The sequence below is a fragment of the Trachypithecus francoisi genome, unplaced genomic scaffold (genome assembly GCF_009764315.1).
Source record: "Trachypithecus francoisi isolate TF-2019V2 unplaced genomic scaffold, Tfra_2.0 Lachesis_group11, whole genome shotgun sequence".
Classification (NCBI taxonomy): Eukaryota; Metazoa; Chordata; class Mammalia; order Primates; family Cercopithecidae; genus Trachypithecus; species Trachypithecus francoisi.
This window is the reverse complement of record NW_022681456.1, coordinates 118,105,077-118,125,198: the sequence shown is the minus strand read 5'-3', so window position 1 is coordinate 118,125,198 and position 20,122 is coordinate 118,105,077. Positions and strand designations below refer to the sequence as shown.

Genomic DNA, 20,122 nt, shown 5'->3' with positions numbered 1-20,122 from the left:
GTATAATATTTTCAAGAGACATGTCTAAAATGTAAAGATACAAAAAGGTGACATGTAAAAGGATGGAAAAAATATAGCCGGCATATACTAATCAGTAGGCATCTTAGAAGAATACACTAATATAAAACAAAATACACTCTGAACATTATTAGAGAAGTATAAATTCACAATGAAAATGTTTTAATTAACACATTATTACAACTTGATATGTAAGAACATAAAATAAAGCTTTGTAATATGAGAAACATTTACAGAATTATACAAGGTATGCTGTCCCCAAAAGGCAAATAAACAAAGAATTGCATGAGGAAAAAAGCATAATAGAAGATTTTTATTCTATGAAATGCTTCACGAACTTGCATGTCATCTTTGTGCGGGGACCATGCTAATCTTCTCTGTATTCCAATTTTAGTATATGTGCTACTGAAGTGAACACAGAATAGGAGATTTTAATATACTTCTATCGTAGATGTATCTTGCAGAATAAGAATCATAATGACACAAGATTTAAACCAGATTAAAAATCTGACCTATTGAATGGATATAGAACATTGTACCAAAAAATTACAGAAAACATTTCTTTCAGGCACACAAATACTATTTATAAAAGTCTATCATTTCTGGACTTTGAGTCAATCTCAATAAATTTTACTGGATTGAAATTGTATCAAGCATGACTTCTAATAAAAGCAATTAAGAAATTAACAAATAGAATATTCCCATAAAATGGCAAATTTGAACATACTTCTTAATCCAAGATGTGTGGACAGATAACAAAGTATAGTGTTTATTAGGACATATTTTGAGTTAAGGAATCATGACAATACTACTGAAAATGTGAGTGTGCTAGAGCTGGCTCATATCAGCTTGATTAGAGCTGACTGTTAAATATTCAGAAAACTTTCCAACTGGTTGTTAAACCATTTGTAGCTTGAAATTGGTCATGGTGGAGTATTTACAAGGCAAATATGAAGTTGGCATGCTACAAATCAGGCCTTTTTTCCTTTTTAAATTTTTTACCAGCTAGTTACCACAAAACCATGGAATGCAGTTAGAACATCAGATAGAGGGAAATGTATAGCCTCAAAGGCATGGATTGGAAAAAAGATGAGAAGTTTCAACTTCAAAATTAGGAAAAACAAAGCAATATAAATCCAAAGAATGTAGATTAAAATAAACCAGATAAATTAATGAAATAGAAAAATATTATATAAAATAGAAGAGAGTAAACAAAACCAAAACTTATTTCTTTAAAACTATGACTAAAATTGACAAACCTCTGGTGAAATTGACCAAAGTGAAGAAATATATAAATAATATTAGGAATGAAAAAGTGAACATTACTACAGATACAGTACACATTAAGAAAATAATAGGATATATGAAAAGCTTAATGCCAGTATGTTTGAAAATAAATATGAAATATATACATCCTTGGAAAAATGTAACTTACCAAAATCTTATTCATGAAGAAATAAGAATCCTGAATTGTTCTTTAATTATTAGAAAAAAATCTTATCTAGAACACTCTAGGCCCAGATGATTTTATCAGTAAGTTCTATAAATGTTTGAGGGAAAAATATTTCCGGTTTATACACATTTCTTCAGACAATAGAATAATAGGGCACATCATTATGTTTTATGAGATTATATGTAATTTTGATTGTAACACTCAACAAAGGCAAAATAAGAAAGAAAGATTAGAGCCCAATCTTATGCATGAATGTAATATAAAATGTAAAGTACAATTAGTAAACTGAAATCAGGAATATATATTTTAAAAAATCATGACTAATTTGGGTTTCCTTAGGAATGCAAGATTAGTGTGACTTTGGAAAAGCAATTCATGTAACTCACCACATTAACAAAAAAAGAAAAGTAGGCCGGGCGCGGTGGCTCCAAGCCTGTAACCCCAGGACTTTGGGAGGCCGAGACAGGCGGATCACGAGGTCAGGAGATGGAGACCATTCTGGCTGACACGGTGAAACCCCGTGACTACTAAAAATACAAAAAAACTAGCCAGGCATGGTGGCGGACGTCTGTAGTCTCAGCTACTCGGGAGGCTGAGGCAGGAGAATGACGTGAACCCGGGAGGCGGAGCTTGCAGTGAGCCAAGATCATGCCACTGCACTCCAGCCTGGGCAAGAGAGCAAGACTCTGTCTCAAAAAAAAAAAGGAAAAAAAAAAAAAGAAAATGATGTGATTTTCACAGACTCAGGGAGATTACTTGGTAAAAGTCAACATTCATTCATAAAACTCTTCCCAAAATAGGAATAGAATAAAATGTTCTTAATATGACAAAAGGTATCTACTACAATCTTATTGCAAACATCACATTTAATGTTGAAACTTCGAGAATACTTTGGAAATTTGAAACAAGACAAGAATTCCCACTGTTGTTCCTTCTATTCAATTTTGTTCTGGAGTTCCTTGCTGGCTCAGTAAAATAACAAAAAGAAATAAAAGGTGTGAGAATTGAAAAGTGGGGAAGAGTAACTGCCACTATTCATAGATGAGATCTGTAGAAAATCCAAAGGAATTCATAGGAAAATTATTATAATTAATTTGAGAGTTTGACATGGTTCTAGCATTCACATTCAATATCCAAACAATAAATTTAATTCATATAATCAAGCATGAAATTGAAAATGAAATAAAAGTGCTACCATTTATAATAATAGCATAAAACAAGATGATATCTTGGGAATAAAACTAACAAAATATTTCTGTTTAAGACTTCTCCCAAGAAAATTAAAAGTATTATTGAAACACTAAAAAGGAAAACAATAAGATTATATACTAAGTTTATAATCAGAATAGTTGATTTTTATAAAAATGTCACTTGAATTCTAAGTTCCACACAAACCCAAACAAAACTTCATGAATTTGTATTTTTTCTTTAACTTGGCAGGCTGATTCTAAAATTTATGTGAATATGCAAAAAGTTAGAATATCCAAGACACTCTTGAAGTAGAACTCACTAGCCGTATCATATATTAAGATTAGTGGGAAAAGCAAGGATTTTTCAACAAATTACTGGAGCAATTAGGTACCCACATGGGAAAAAAGTGTGATCTTTACCTCATACCATACTAGAAAAGTCAGTTTAAGTGGATTAAAGAATATGGGTGGAAGAAAAATCAATTACAAAAGATATGACATCAGAAAAAAAAATAAACCACAGAGTTGGAGAAAATATTTTTAGCTTCTATAACAGAGTAGTATCAGAAACATTTAATGAATTCCTCCAAATCACTAAGGAAAAAGCAAACCAATTTTCCCATTTTACCCAATGGGACAAATGACTGAAGGCTTAAACAGATGCTGTACAAAAAGGAAATGCAAATGGAGCTAAAGATAAGATTAATCAGTAAATCAAATATAGTCATAAAAGGATTTCTTACATACTTACTCCATGGGCAAAAGCTAGGAAGGTCTGACCATGAAAAGGTAGTGGAAAATTGGAAGTTCTTCCACTGCTGGTGAGAGTATAAGTTGGTGCAACTACTTGGAAATCAGTTTGGCATTATTTAGTGTATTGCTTTTAAATATACACACCCAGAAATATAATCCTGGGTATACGCCCTAGCAATTTTGTGCATATATGTACCAATCAACCTTTACAAGAATGTTCATGGCAGCACTGTTCATAATAATAACTCTAGCATTGATACAATCTAGATACTCATAAACAGAATAGATGAATTATACTTTGTAGTATATTCACACAATGAAATACTGTCCAGCAATAATAGTGCCCCAGCTCCACAGTATATGCAAGTCTCAAACACAGTATCTAATGAAAGAAATGAGATTCAAATAATACAGAATGATTCCATTTATATACATTTCCAAAAGAGGGAACAAGACTTTAGAGTTGCATCATGAGTGGAAAAACCATAAAAAGCAAAGAAATGACAATCACAAAAGTCAATATTGTAGTGACCTCTGAGAGGAAATGGTGGAGTAGCAATCAGGAAGAGGACATATATGACCTTCTATGATGAAGGTTCCTTTTTGGCCTGGCTGGTGGACATGTGGGTGTCCTCTGTATTTTATTTGTTAAGCTGCATATGTGTTTTATGTACTTTTTGCATATACACCCATACATCATAACTTTGTTACAGTAAAAAGGTAAAGGAAGATTAAATTATCATCCCTGGATGGCAGTGTCCCTCTGCTAATGGCTGTGGAAGATACTTTATCCACAGAAGTTGTGAGTAGCCTGGGTAAACTTTGAAGAATACATGGAGGGAAAAAAAAAAAACCCCAGAGCAGTCCATCTGGGAGCCAAGGACACAGAGTTTTAAGACTTTTGGAGAGAAGGACTTGAGAAGGAATTTCCTGTTCATTGTTCCAGCTTCTCTTGTAACAAGTCTTGGCCCCAAACAGTCACTTAACACACATCAACTGAGCACCATTAGTGTGCCCGCAACCTGTGCTAGGCGCTGGGGATGCAGAATGCAATAATACTTAGGCCTTCAGAGTTTACCACCCGTAGAAAAGATGGAGGAGGAAACCAATGATTACAGTAGGGTGCAGGCTAGTCTAAGGGCAGGGATGTCTTCCCAGAAGAGATGACACCTTAGCTCTGTTTTAGAAGACAATTGCCAGGCAGAGTAGTGAAGGATAGTCCAGGAGAAGGGAACCACATGAGGAGAAGCAAGAAATAGCAGGTGCATGCTAGAAACAACAGGTCTAGGTGCCTGGAGTGCTCTTTAGCATATGCAGAGCTGACCTTTTATCCTATACTGAAGGATTATTGTTTGAACCTCATCTATCCCTGGCATGCTGCAATGATGGGCTAATTAAATCTGGAAGGTCTTTACTGCTTTAAGAGCCACTGAGAGTATTCCTGGAAGGATATTCTTAAAGGATTCAAATTAGCGTTAATATTAATACATTTTTACTGAGTGCCTACTATAAACCAAATGGGCGCTCAGCTGGCAGACATAGAAGGCAGGAAGTGGGTAAGTTAGATAAAAAGTATTTCTGGTGAGCCCATAAAATATAAAGGTGATAATACTTTACATTTATATGGCATTTTGCCATTTTAAAACTTTTCCACAAATATTTGGTTTAAGGAGGAGAGAGCTCTGACTAAGGGTTTTGAGGAGGATTGACACATGCCATACATAGCAGTAGTGGGAGATCTCTGTCATGGACTGCTGACCCCCTAGTCTGGGATTTATTAACGGCTGACAGAGGAAGATGAGACACTCTGTTCTTCTTGTAGCTTTACTAGGTGGACATTACTAGGACTAAAGTGGTTTAGCCTCTCAGGGCTGGATTTTCCCTTTGATAGAATTGCTTTGACATCCTTAGCAGAAAGGTTTTCATAAGGGCCTGCTCAATAGAGTTGTTAGCAATAGAGCAACAACAACAATAATAATCCTGTAAGTACAATCCAGGCTGAGGCAGCAGGAAAAAAGGCCACAGGAGATGCACTCCTAGGTTTACCCGGAAACAGAGGACGATTGGTGCTATGTAATGCCTTCTCCTTTCAGCACAGTCTCCTGAAAATAGCAAAGAGTTTAAAGTAAAAATATGTGGTTTTTAGCATTGGTTCAATCACTACTTAGCTATGTGACCTTAGGCGAGCTATGGAACCTCTCTGAGACTCAATTTTCTTACCTGTAAAATGAGGATGATAACCTCTGCCTGCCTCAGTGATCATGGGATGGAAATTAGATTAGTGTCTGTGAAACGTGTTTCCAATAGAAAAGCTTGTCTCAAAAGAAGGAAATAAAGTTTTTGTTGTTGTTCTAACTCAGCCCTTTTATAGGATCTGCTTGGTAGCTCTATTGTCAGGCAGAGTTTATTAGAGTTTATTTTTTATATTTTGTCTCCTGCAAGGTAGCTCCCTATTCTGTCTACCAAATAGCAAATTGCTACATTGTTTCTTTATTGTTTGACACTTAGGTTCTCAGCCAAATAGTCTGTTTTACTTAAATATTTCAGAGCCTCTTAGCATTTCAAAAGAGTGTTTTTAAAAATTAGCTATGAAAAACCCAGATGAGTAAATAGAGGCACAATTGCTCCTTTTTCTAGGCTCAGCAGTTATCTATTGAATTGTACACATGCAGAGAGATAAAACAAAAATAATAAAACTCATTAACTTGGGAACAGAAATAGGAATTATCTATAAATCTGCTAATCAGTTCTGGCCCTTGGTGGTTAATTTTACCTCCACCTGAAAGCCAGGTTTGGAAAGGACAGATCTGAAGAAAGTTTTTGTTCTCCTAAACAGTGGGTCGGAAGCAGTCTCTGCTGCAATCTGATAGTCTTGTTGTAAGACACATAGCGCCAGGGGTTCCCTACAGCTTTGAAAAGCAGAAACCTGGAGGTTCTCACTGACTTTGAATTCTGGATCTTGACTTCCCTTTCTTTTGTAATGTTACAGTCCCACTGAGCTTGGTTCTAGAGGACATTTGATTAAAATGTTATTTTTAGCAAATATATAATTTCCTACATTAAAATTCAAAAACCCAAGAGGACTGCTTAGGCTTGTAACTGTGTGATGCTGTTGGCCACTGGTGTCCAGCAGAATCTGAACAAGAAGAAAGGGGGAAAAGAATCCAGCCCACGAAATGTGTCCTAACCTTGAGAAAATGTTGTCAAAGTCCCGGTCTCCAAATACACCACCTTCCTTGGTGCTTACCAGCATTCATAACCCCCTCTACTGGAAACCCATTGTCCAAGGAACATGTCGTCTTCCAGACTGAGGAACAGCTCTGGAGATGGGTTGTGGTCCAGATGTCAGGCGATGGGCAGGCTGCGGAGAAAGAGAAGGTGCTGAGTTCCCTGCCTTGTTCAGAACAGGCCTAAATTTGCTGTGATGCAATTCAGCGTGTGCTGCCTTGACACTGAATATAGTCACAGCTCTGAGTCAGCCTCCGGCCCCATTTTCTCATAGCTTTAGAAGCCATGTGCTGCTGGGGGCAGACATGGACACCAGTGTTCCAGCAGGATTCACTTGCTCCTGGTGTCAGATCAAGGTCCTCACAGGGCTAGACCTCCTTCCAAAGATGCACTGGCCCACTTGGCAGGAGACCGAAAGTCTTTGATGTCTGTGAAGTCTGAGCAATAGAAAGTCCTTTCTGGTTAATTTAGATTAATAGAGATTTATCACGTATAGAACTTGTATATGTCCAGTTTTGAAGGGATCGAAATTTATTTCCTATGCACTTACTGCATTTCTAGTGCTTAGGTCTGTATCTTAAGATGTTTAAAACCTGGCCGGGTGTGGTAGCTCACCCCTGTAATCCCAGCACTTTGGGAGGCCAAGGTGGGTGGATCACCTGAGGGTCAGGGGTTCGAGACCAGCCTGGCCAACATGATGAAACCCTGTCTCTACTAAAAATACAAAAATCAGCTGGGCCTGGTGGCAGGTGCCTATAATCCCAGATACTTGGGGGGCTGAGGCGGAGAATCCCTTAAACCTGGGGGGCAGAAGTTGCAGTGAGCCAAATTGCATCACTGCACTCCAGCCTGGACATCACACACGTGTGTGTGTGTGTGTGTGTGTGTGTATGCGTATGGTAAACAGTTTAAAACACAAGAAACAATTAAGCCCTGACCAGGAAGGAAATTGGGATTCAGACAAGACAGGAATCAAGGAGAGTTGTGATCTGAGATGATTTTCCGGAGTAGGTAAGGTGTTCTGGGGCTTTGAAGCATCAGTAGGATTTACCTGGGTTAGAGGGAGGAAAAACAGGAATGGCAGGGAAGTGAGAATAAATGCATAGTTCTTACAAAAAAAAAAGAGAGAGAGAGAATAATTTAATCTTTCTTTGCCTGCTCAGATGTCTTTACGGAAATCCAGGATCCTTCTAGATCATGATGGGCAGTGTGCAGAAGCATCAATTAGGAGTGTGCCAGGTGAGAGACAGTGTTGACAGCTTTCACTTCAGTTCAGTTCCCAGGTTTCCTTTTAGAGACATGAGAATGAATTTTTTTTTTTTTAAGTTGGAGTCCTGCTCTGTCACCCAGGCTGGAGTGCAGTGGCACGATCTCTGCTCAGCGCAACCTCTACCTCCTGCGTTTGAGCGATTCTCCTGCCCCAGCTTCCTGAGTAATTGGGACTACAGGTGTGTACCACAATGCCTGGCTAATTTTTTGTATTTTTAGTAGAGACAGCGTTTCACCGGGTTAGCCAGGATGGTCTAGATCTCTTGACCTTGTGATCTGCCTGCCTCAGCCTCCCAAAGTGCTGGGATTACAGGCGAGAGCCACTGCGCCCCTCCTGAATGCACTTTTTTAAAGTTAAAAAATAGAAACCTAGTGAGAACACCAGAACTGTCTTATCGGGCTTGTGAAAGCACCAGGGTATTTGCATCCCGTCAGGGGAATCAGCCTCTTATCCCCAGATCCACCTCTCACTTACTTGGTAAGCTGGGGTCACAAAGGAAATAGCTTTCTATGTCTTAGCCTGAAAAATTGAACTAATAACAGGTCCCCTTGTATATAAATAAAGCCACATCAGTGATAAGCATTATGTATACTACTCCTTATGCTGTTAAGGAGAAAAGATTAAAATAGTTTCAAAGAATTATGATGATGATTACACGTGCCTGGAGATGAGGGACTGATTTTCAATTCATTGACAATTTCATAAGCCGTTGCTATTGTCTTAGAATTGGAAGGAACATTCCAACTGGAATTAGAATTGGAAGAAGTGAATCTACTGGAGAAACCTTGGGTTTGGGTTTAGAAAAGCTTGACTTTGAATTCTGAATCACTTACTCTTTGCACCATTTTTCCTTCCTTCATTAAAGAAATATGTACTAACCTCCTATGATGAGTTATAAATTAAGCTTTTGGAGACTCAGTTTCCTCATCAATAAAATAAAGATTAAAGTGTAACTCTCCTGAGGTTATGACAGTGTCTGGCATATAGTAGACCTTAAATGAGTATTAGTTATCCTCTTGCAATTAATAGAGGAGGGAATTGAATAAGACATGGCTACTTAGAAAGCTTAAAGCGTATGCAGGAGGGTAGTCATGGCAGTGCCGGATTGTAAGAACAGGCAGAATGCAGCTAGAGGTGGGATATAAATGAGCTGGGATTATCTGGATGGACAGGAGAGGGTGTATTAAAGGATCAGGGCCATGACAGTTGAATGGAGAATGTGAATCCTGATCTGCTGCTGAAGTGGGTGCCCCAGAAGCAAACATGGTGTGAAACGATGCAAAGTGCCCTACGTCAAACTTTCCCTTGTTTACCACTTAGTTTAAGGTTGGTTTTTTTGGGGAAGGTGCGTGCACACATTCTTCTTTTCATTTATTAATTCACTGAAGAAACATTTATTACCCTTCCCTGTATTGGGCATCTTCCTAGCACTGGGGATGCAATCAAAGAACTTATAGAAGAGAGGAGGAGAAAAACAAGTAAACAGACCTTATAAATTGGTGATTGGTGTGATAAATATTAAGATGGTGATAAGACATATGCCTTAATACCTCCTGAGGGTGGCACAAAACTCAGAGTTGGTCCTAGATTTGCCACTTGCTGGCTGTAGAATCTTAGGAGGATCAAGCCTCCTAACCTTCATTGTCTCCTTTGCCCTCTGCTTTATTGATTTTGGATCAATTGAAATCATGTACTGAAGAGCTCTTTGGATTCTATGTTACATAAATGTACATTTTAATAATCATCAATGAATCCATCACACTTATGCCACCAGGTCTGACCCTCTTTTAATTTTCCTGTAATAAATAGCGTCTGTCAGACACATTTTATTACCAGCTCCATCTTTCTTGTTCTGGCTTCTTTTTTATTTGAACCTGTTTAACTCTTACCATGTAGTTCTTTCTACCAATGAGGTTGTATCCATGCCTGTGTGTCCTGTGGAATTTTAGAGAAGGCTAATACGGTTTTAAACTGCCTTTGGAAAGGGGGAAGAGGACTGACCATTAATGAGGAGAAGACTAAGGCATAAAGAGTTAGATGGGAGAGCTGAAAGAAAGATCAAAGCAAGAATGTAGAGGGTGGGGTTGAGCAGCAGAGGGGACAGAGATGGAAATAAAACCCAGAAGAATAGAAAGAGTTGAGAGGAAAAGGCGGAGGAAGAGACAGATGCTGCCTTCCAGCTGGTAGAGGAGAGAAAAAGGTGCCTTCTGTTTAAAACTGCACATATCCCTATCTGTAATATTTCTGCTGATGTCTGAATAGAGAGAGAAATGTATGTGTGTGTGTGTTTGTTAATAACAGCCATCTATTTATAGGTCTTAAATTATACACCATAAAAGCCTCTCTAAGACAAGATGTGTTATTTGGCTGCCAGAAGAAAAAGTTTAAAAAAAAAAAAAAAGCAAAAAGAAGCTTCTAGATTTTTCTTGTTTTTCCTTATCCTCTGTCTGCCATATTCTTATAGTTAATGACAACTGTCAAGTCTGTGTTTTGGACCCAAACACCAAAGAAATGAAAAAGAAGTTATTGAAGATCTTTCTCTAAGAGTAGGGGCCTGCATAGTTTTCCTGAGAATTTTGTCCCCCAAATCACATCCTTTTCTAGCTTAATTGGAGGGGAGATCATAGCAGTGTCTTTCCCAGCTCCTTTGTATTTCAGAAGGTAAGAATGAGGCCCAGAGGGTGGTCCTGCCCAAGGTCACCCAGCAGGCTGGTGACAGAAGAGTGTCTGCTAGTTCAGTCGTATGCTTATTTTACCATGGTGCCCACAAAGACATCGTTCTGTCTTCCATGCCAATTGACTCGAGTCCTCTTACTCATATATGAAACCAAGAAGATTCAGTTTACTTTTGCCTCTGATCTTATCTTTCCAGAGCACTGTCTGAATCCCCTAAAGACCTCAAGATAACCTTCAGGTAAAGGGAATTTCATACCTGGTTCCAAGTTCATAGTCAGTAGAATAGAGTGGTTAAGAGCATGGGCTTTGGTGTCAGACTGGAGTCTTCTGGTTATTAAGTTATTCAATCCTAATACCTGTTTCCTCATCAGTAAAATAAGGATAATTATAGAACTTCTCTTGCAAGATGGTTATGGAGTATAAATGAGGTAATATATATAAAGTGTTTAGCAAAAGGGCTGGAATATAGTAGCCCCTCAATCATTTAAAAAACATATTGTCATAACATTCTGATGGGTTACAAAATCCAGGGCTCCAATTATAATAGCTCTGATTGCAAGCTTTAAATGAGTAGCCACCACTTTTTAAAAGGTCCCAGTGTACAGGATGATGATGGAGGAGATGAAGACCAACAAGTAGCCTGCAGAGTTAAGCTATAGGTAATCGACAATGTCAGTGACAAGGAAGAAAGACCATGGTAGGAAGACCTGGGGAGAAATGGCAAGAAGCAGTCACTGAGTACTGGAGGAGGGATGGACTTGCAGGAAAGAAACCATGTCTTCTGCCCTCCTCCTCTCTATACAAGTCTTGGGATGTCAATTTTGAACTCCTACTATATGCCAGGAGGAGGAACCACTTGCCAAGTTCTGTAGCTGGAAATGCCTTCCTCATCTCACATACCAGCCCTCCAGCCTCCACGCATACATGGTTTGGCTTATGTTCAACTACTTTAGCACCTTTGCTAAAGATTTAACGTTTTCTTTTGTGAAATATTTATGACTGTTTTATTTGATTCAGTGACTCTTCTGTGCTTTGAGAGGAGATTATGACCACCATTTCAGAGAAGGCGTGTCCAAGACTCTGTGTTCAGTAATTGTCTTCTTATGTCCCAAGGAGGTGGGCCTCTTCCCACAACACCACACAGTTCGATTTCATAACTTTAACCTCTCTTTCATTCTCACATATGCATTCAGAAGCACATGCACACTACACTTTTAAAAATCACCAAAGCATTAGTATTGAGAATATCTGGCTTAGGGTTAAGCTGAACAACACGTTCCTTCTTTTCTTTCTTCGTAGGGGACCACAGTTTCTAAAAATCAAGTTCAAGCAGATAGGGAGATATACAAGAAACTTACTATTATTAAAGTCTAACATTGCAGCAACATTTCCATTCTGCATCTTTTGAAAACAATCCAAAGATAGTATTATATAATTTATCTCCTTTAATTATTTATTACCGTGCTCTGAACTTAGTAGGGTTTCAATATGTGTTATAAACTGATTAAAAGCATCTTAGAACAGGAGCTGGGATAGGCCTCAAATGTTGATATGCACAGGATTGTTAATAACATTAATAGTTATTTACTAATTACAGATCTCTGTGTAAGGCACATTACAAACACTAATTCTCAAAACAACCCCAAAACGTAGGGATTGTTTGTATTTTACAGTTTGGGAAACTGAGGCTTAAAGAAGTTAATCTGTCCAATGCCGAGGCCGGGTGGGAATCTAGGATTCCCTATTTCTGCGTGGTTTTGTGTGGCTCCAATGTCACCAGACGACTACCTTTCATCACATCGGGTCCAGTGTAGTTTCCTGGCCTACCAAAATGTACTTCCCTCCGTTGGCAAAGTCAAGGTCATTCCTTGTGCATGAGTACGTGTGTGTGTGTGTGGCGGAGAAGCTCAAATGTGCCCTCAGACCTAGCTGGGAGTCACTTCCTCAGCTTCAGCAGGGGGTGCCATCCACAGGCTGAGAGTTGGTGGGGCCTGCGTGGGAGCCACTGATGGGAGAACTTGAAAAGCAGGAGGGGGGGAATCTTCCGTTACTAAGCAAGGATCTAAGAGCTGTTGTCAAGGAAGAATCCCAGGCCTTCCATAAAAGGAAGGCCTCCTTTCTCCTACTGGCAGCAAGTGCTGCCTTGAGCAATGAGTCTGACAGTTTCCCTAGCCCATCTGCACTTGGGCAACTTTGGAAAGGAGGACCCAGGAAGCAGGGCAGGAGGAAATGAGCTGGAACTTAGTGGGTGAGGCCTTGGCCTGAATACCTGGCAGAGAGCATCATGGGAGGCAGAGTGCGCAGCAAGGGCCTGGAGCTGAGTTCCTCAGCTGAGCCTCACAATGAGTGTCCTGCCCTCCAGCCTTGTCCTCTCCAATCCACCCATGAAGCTCTACCTGGAAGATTTTCCCAACATGCCACAAGTCTGCCTAAGTGTCCTTCAGCATTTCCCCATCATCCATTGGGTAAAATCCAGTTTGTTTTGCCTGGCAGGAAAACAATTTTTCTGATCTGACCTTTGCCTGCTTTACCAGTCCATCCATTACCCAAGTTCCTATCTGGCCATTCCCAAGTTCTTGTCTGCCTGAGACAAGCTAGGTAGTCTCCCCTGGGCCCCTGCACCTTTGCATGTGCTATTTCTTCTATCTGGACTCCCACCCTGTCAAGTGTACCAAAAGCATTACTGGCGTGGAAGACACATTCAGGGTTTTGGCACAAGCATTTCAAATAATCATCAAGGACAGGTCTCCCACCGACTTGTCAGTTATAACACCGCCTGTGGCACTGCTACCTCCTTTCTGAGCCCCCAACCCACTACAACCCTGGAGGAGCTAGACTTCAAAGACAGGTGGAGTGGGCCTGTTCCCTGGTTAGATTCTGCCCCTCCTCTGGTATAGATTGGGCCACCTGGAATTGCACATGAAAAATGCCAGGCACCAGGGTAGAATCCCTCAACCTCCCTCATCTCATCCTAAACCTCCTGGGCAGAGTGGAGGGAATAATGAGGTTAAAATCAACATTAGATGTTCAGATCCAAGTTTGAAGCTCAAGTGATTGTTTAAACCTGCAATGATGAAACCCAACCCAAGATGCTACTGAGGGAAGAGAAAAGGAGATCGGAATGCAGTTTTTATGTGACAAAATTGAGACTTCCCCCAAGATGGCCATATTTGAATCTCATTCCTGATTTTTGACTGATAGTTCCCTTGTCTCTTTACTCTCTGAAGCATATGTGGAGAGATGTGCTTCAGGGGTTATGGAAACAGCTGCGTGTACAGCACACATCCTTTCAGGGCTGATGATTCATTGTAAGCTTTCATCATAGGTTTCCCTTTCGTATTACAAATAAGTAGTGAATCTCTGTGCTGACTGAAGCATCTGCATTATCTCATGAAATCTTTTCAACCATGCAAGTTCATTTTATTTTGCCCATTTTTTTTAACAGATGAGGCTCAGAACCACTTGCTCGAGGTCAAAAATCTGGCAAATTCTGAGACCATCAAAGATACCCTTGACTCCCAAGTCCATACTCATTTCATTGTACCACTGTTAAATTTAGGTGTTTTTTTTTTTTTTTTTTTTTAACAAAAAGCACTTATGAAGTGCCCACTGTGTATAAGACACTGTGCTCAGGGCCAGGAAACATAAAGAAGGATGCCCAATTCCTGCTGCTGTGTAGCTCACATTATGCTGGGGGAGATGCGCCATGGAAAATTAGTTCAATGGGATATTGCAAACATCAGGAGCCAATGAGAGCACAGAAGAGGGGCACTCAAACCCACTATGAGGGGGCAGCACCTAATATAAAAAGCTGGATTTTAAGTATGAGTTTACCAAAGTGACGGACATGGTATGAAAAGAGATGATTCCCAGAGATGACTAAGGAGCCCAGGCACAGTCTCTCCATTGGTATAGATTGGGCTGCCTGGTTGTTATGCCACCTTTCCCCTCCCTATGTGACAAAACTATCACGTGTTTGCTCTTTAGTATCAATCTGGGCCAATGTCTTATTTCTCTTGGTGTTTTTATTTGTTAAGGTTTATCTCAAAGTAAGGAACAGAACACATTGTCAAGGAGAAATTTTAGGTACTCTCTGGGGAGAGGAGGAAGATGGGGGAGGATTATTTTAAGGAGCAAGAAGTCTATTTCCTGGATCCTAGAAATGGTGCCACATGGACTGATACCTGTTGTACCTGCCCTAGGGCTGGTCCTGCAAGGTGCTGGAAGAGAATACAGATAATCACAGTGATGAGGACATGCATGAAGCTTGTGTCAAGGTGAATGTGGCTGACGAAAAGGGAGGACATTTCTCCTTACAAAACTCGATATAATCAGAAGCTGGATTTGCTCAGTGATGTTTGGGTTTTATAGCTCCCACTTACAGCTATAAAAAAGGCTTTGCTTTTGAAATTCCTGCAGGAAAACTGATTTTATTAAGACACTGCATTTCTTTTGTCCTTAAGCATTGAACCAATTGTTTTTGTAATGAGCTTTTTTAAACTCAAGCTTTCTTAGTCACATACAAAAAATATAACTGAAGAAACTTTATATAGTAGAGCCTAATCCTGGAATTGCTTGTAAATTCATTGAGAAGACAAAATATATGTGAAATAGTTAAAATAGTCTAAGATTGTCCACTAAGTGCTACAGCATGAAACCCCTCTTAACCTCTGACCATCTAAGTTCTGAGTTCATCCATGTGAATGTTGTGTTTTCCAAAGCTGGGCCACACCTATAACTGCAGTCTATCTCCACTGCTGTGGTCCATGATGCTGTCCTGGTATAGCCTGCCCAGGATCCTTGCTCTAAACACTGTTAAAAGTTTTTTAATTGGGAGGCCAGTTGGCTGAGATGGCTCCAGTGTCTTGGATTCCTGTGCAAGCAAACTGAAGCCCAATGTAAACAGTAAAACAAAACTTAGGCTTAACCAATCAGAAACTGCCACTAACCTCTAAGTTGGGGCTTTCCACCAAGTCATATCCAAATAAGGCACATGCCTAGCTTTAGCCAATCAAATTATTTCTTTATCCTGCTTCTGCGTCCAGCCCGCTGCTCACCATCCTAATGTGGACCACTCTGAACCTCTTCTGGTTTCGAGTGCTGCCTGGAAGAACGTCCTCTTCCTTCTGATCCCTCTTCCCTGCCTACCTTTCCATCACTTTCCTCTCTCTCCATATCCATGAGATACCATGTTCTTGGACCAGCTGCCCAAAGCCAATTCTACAGTCCAATCTGCCGCTGCTCAAGTCTCACTTCAGTAGCTTATTCAGAAGGATCAGGTTCATCCACAGAAGCCAAGCCCCATTGCCTGCTGAAGGGTTTCTCAAACATGCCTGATCATAAGAATCACAGAGAACATGTCTGAAACAGATTCCAGGGTCCCCTCCAGGCCTAAGGAATCTACTAATAACACCAGAGTGAACAATCCTGGCCTGGCTTAAGGTCACTGGAATACAGGGCGGTGGCAGGGGTTGGGAAGAAGCGTTAGGAGCTGGTCTGCATGCGTGACTTAGTCCTGTCTCTGTCCTGTTGGGCACCAGTTTTGCATTGGTTCCGGAGATGGGAATGGAGGGGAGGGAGGCCAGAACCCAACCAAAGCCCAGCTGAATGGATCATGAGATCTGAATCAGCCGGAAGCAACTGCTCTGCACCCCAGAACCCATGTCTCAGTTCCACCTGGCATCACCAATTATCTGTGCCTCTGACATAGGAGGTTTTTTTTATTCCCTCGAAATAGGGCTATAATTAAATCCAAAATTGTACTGGAGACTTTATCGTCATGGTAAAAGCAGAACACAATGTCTGCAGACAAAAAAACTCTTTCAATAAAAATTAATTATGCACAGCTCATGCCTCAGTCCCGGTGGCAGTGTGAGGAATGCATATGAGGCGTGGGGAGGAGCTGGCCCGTGGCACTGCCCAGGCTGGCTCCACCACCCTCCTGAGGCTCCCGCTGTGTAGCCCCTTTCTCCGTTCACGCAAACCGCCCCCCGCCGCTGCATCTCCCTCCCTCGGAGTAGCTGCTTGTTCTCTGCAGTCCCGCGGGTCACTGCTTTTTTCTTCCCCTTCAGGGTCTGAAAAATTGAATGCAGTCATAGATGGGGCTGAGAGAGGTAAGAGAAGAGAAACAAGGCACGAAGGGAGAGGGTGAACTTGTGATCCGTCATTCCCATTAAATATTTTTCTTTCAAGAGGAAACGTTCTCACTGACAGGGAAACTAAGATTTCTTCTGGCAGCACGTTCCTTATGCTTCTTGCCACAGGGAGTGTGCGGGCTAAAGGATTCTGTTCTCTAAATCCAACGGTGGGCTCTGGGGGAAGATGATGGAGCTGCCCAGAGCTGGTGCCATGTAATACCCATGTGGCAGAACTCAGACCCTGCCCCGGGACTTTGCTTTTCCTATCCTTCGGAGACTAAGTCCAAGGGTACAGTAGAGCCAGATACGGGTTCTACCGGTGGACATCCCTCCCGGGGAGTAAGTACAGTGAAAAATCAGAGAGAAGCAGGGACAGGGTGGGAGCATCTCACCCTATAAACTAGTCACCGAATCTGACCAGGAAAAAGAACCAAGGACTTGGAGAAATGCAGGCAACGCAGAGCAGGATTGGATACCTTCCAATTCATCTAGGAAGTAGTGACAGAGGAGTGGGAGCCTAGTAGAAGTTGCTCTGCTAATATCTAGATTTTCTTCCTGTGGTAGATTGGGTCTTCACCACCTACTCTGCCTAGAGGAGGGTCCCTCCAGAGCTCACTGAAAACCAGGGACAGGGCTCAGCTCACTAATGGCCTGCCCACTCAGAACTCCGCGAGTGCCCGCAGAAGCAGCAAAGGTACCAATGGGGTGAGACCCACCTTCATCTTGCTAAAGGGTTGGGGGCAGGAAACTCTGTGGGGTCAGAAACTGCAGAAAGGGACCAGCCAGGGCCCTGAAAGGGCTGGTGGGATGTTACTGAAGAAGTGCTCTTGGGTGTGAAGGTAACCAAAACTGTCCTCCAACTCCAGGCTCTTCAAGATATTCTCAGGGACTCGTGGCAAGGATAGAGGATTGAATGAGGTGTTTCCCAAGCCTAAGATTTGGTGATTCGGTTGAGCCAGTCAGATTCTCTCCCAGTTGGGGCTGGGGATTAAGACCTCAGCACATAGACACACCAGTTGTACTGCAGGTGGACACATAGAGGCATGGCATTTCTGACCATTATTTTGTAGGGTTTTTTTTTTTCCTTTCGGTTTCTGCTGAGATAAACTCCCCCAAGTCCCAATTTCAAAGCATGTTAAAAGACCAGATTTATTGACCTGAGAAGAGGAGAGGTCTTGCTTTAACGCAGATGTTTGGTTAGAAATTCTGTCCAGGTTCTCTGACACCAGAAATAAACAGCAACAACCACCATCCCCATTTATCGTCAACATTGCATTGCAGGTCCCAGCTAGGGCAATAAGACAAGAAAAGAAAGCATGAAGATTGAAAAGGGGCTGGGTATGGTGGCTCATGTCTGTAATCCCAGTACTTTGGGAGGCTGAGATTGGAGGATTGCTTGAGCCCAGGAGTTCAAGACCAACCTGGACAACATAGCGAGACCCTGTCTCAAAGATTACAAAAGAAATAAAGATCAAAAGGAAACAGAAAAAGCTATCATTATTTGCATGTGGCATAACAGCTTATGTAGAAAATCCAAAAGCTATACAGATAATCTGTTTGAATTGATAAGTTAGCAAGAATGCTGGATTCATGATCAAGATAAGATTTATATTTTATATCTTTGCAATTTTTTTTAGCTAAAATATTTTTAACCATTATAAATGGTTAAAAACCAAAATAAATTTAAAAAGCATCAAAACCATAAAATACCAGCCTGACCAACATAGTGAAACCTCATCCCTACCAAAAATACAGAGTGGTGTGGTGGTGGCTGCCTGTAATCCCAGCTACTCAAGAGGCTGAGGCAGGAGAATCACTTGAACCTGGGAGGTGGAGGTTGCAGTGAGCCAAGATTGCACCACAGCACTCCAGCCTGGGTAAGAGAGTGAGACTCCATCTCAAAAAGAAACAAACAAAAAACCCCATAAAATACACAGGAAATAATTTTTCCAAATTATGTAATTCCACTATACCTCAGACTATAAAACACAGTCTGAGGTATAAAATATTCAACATAATAATAATCAGAATCCCATCAGGCTTGTGTGTATGTGTGTAAATGGGTAAGCTGATTCTAAAATTTACATGGCTATGTAAAGGATGAGGAAAGGCAAGTCATTCTTGAAGAAGAACAAAGCTGGAGCCATTACATTACAGAATATGAAAGCTTATTATAAAGTAACAGTAATTAAGACACTGTGGTATTGACACAAGGATATACAGACAAATGGAACACAATACAATCCAGAAATAGACTACACATATGAGGTCATCTGATGTATTACAAAAGTGACGATGAAGTGCAGTGAGAAGATAACCCTTTTGGTAAATGGTGTTGAGTTAATTGGATATCTAAATGGTAAAAAATGAATTTTACCCTACCTTACACCATACACAGAAATCAATTTCTGGTGGATTGCAGACCTAAATACAAAAGGAAAAACTGCAGAGCATCTAGAAGAAGACATAGGAAAATGCCTGCAAAATCTTGGCACAGAGAACAATTTATTAGATGGAGAACAAAAAGCACAACTATAAAGGGGAAAGCGATAAATTGGAATTAGTAAAAAATTAAGAACTTTCATTTATCAAAAATACTATTAAGAGAAAGAAAATGTAAACTACAGAAGTGGGATAACATATTTAGAATATATTCTGTATCTCCAAGATACATAAAAGACCCCTGCAAATCAATAATTATTAAAATAACTCTTTGCCCAGAAAAATGAGTAAATGCTGCATTAAAATGAGTAAAAGGATGCACAAATGGCCCACAACCATTTGAAAAGGAGTTAATGTCCACATATAATGATCCCTACATTTAGAGAAAAGAGAGCAACAAACTGAGTCCCAGGGAGATTCCTTGGACATTCAAGATTCTCCCAGAAGGCTTAGATTTTATGCCCTGTTATCAGCTAAGAGATTTATTGACTGTCAACTGAGAAATGGCCCAAGGTTCTTGAACATACAGTATGCCCTGTGAGTTCCAGAGCCAGGAGAGCAGATCATGTGTAAATGGGAGATGGTGGTGTCCAGGGCCACGTGCAACCATCTACTCAGAGCAGCCCCTTCTTGTGGCCTCCCAGATCAGTCATCTCTTCATTCACTTGCACTCAAAAGGTATTCAGCAAGCATTCATAGAGAAGCTGTTTGTCAGCCTTGTAGCCAGTTACACATGTGAACGAGATGGGTGTTGTCCTCACTCTCTGGGAGTGCACAGTCTCAGTCTGGTGGGTGGGTACACAAAACTGGCTTTCTAGCAGGCAGATTCGCTGATTCCTCAGCAGGGCAAGAGCCAAGTTGTACTTTGGGTTCCCAATCATCAGAGCCCTGTGCCTCATATGTGATCTTCAGTGGGACTGGTGGCAACCCCTCCCCTTATGTTGTTCAAGGGAAA

The 20,122-nt window shown here is 40.8% G+C and overlaps 1 non-coding gene across 1 annotated transcript; it reads right to left on the bottom strand.

Moving 5' to 3' along the window:
• Positions 1-332: 332 nt before the first annotated feature.
• On the bottom strand, positions 333-436 carry LOC117091160. The gene has a single exon (XR_004440280.1). It is a non-coding gene; the product is annotated as a U6 spliceosomal RNA (small nuclear RNA).
• Positions 437-20,122: the final 19,686 nt, after the last annotated feature.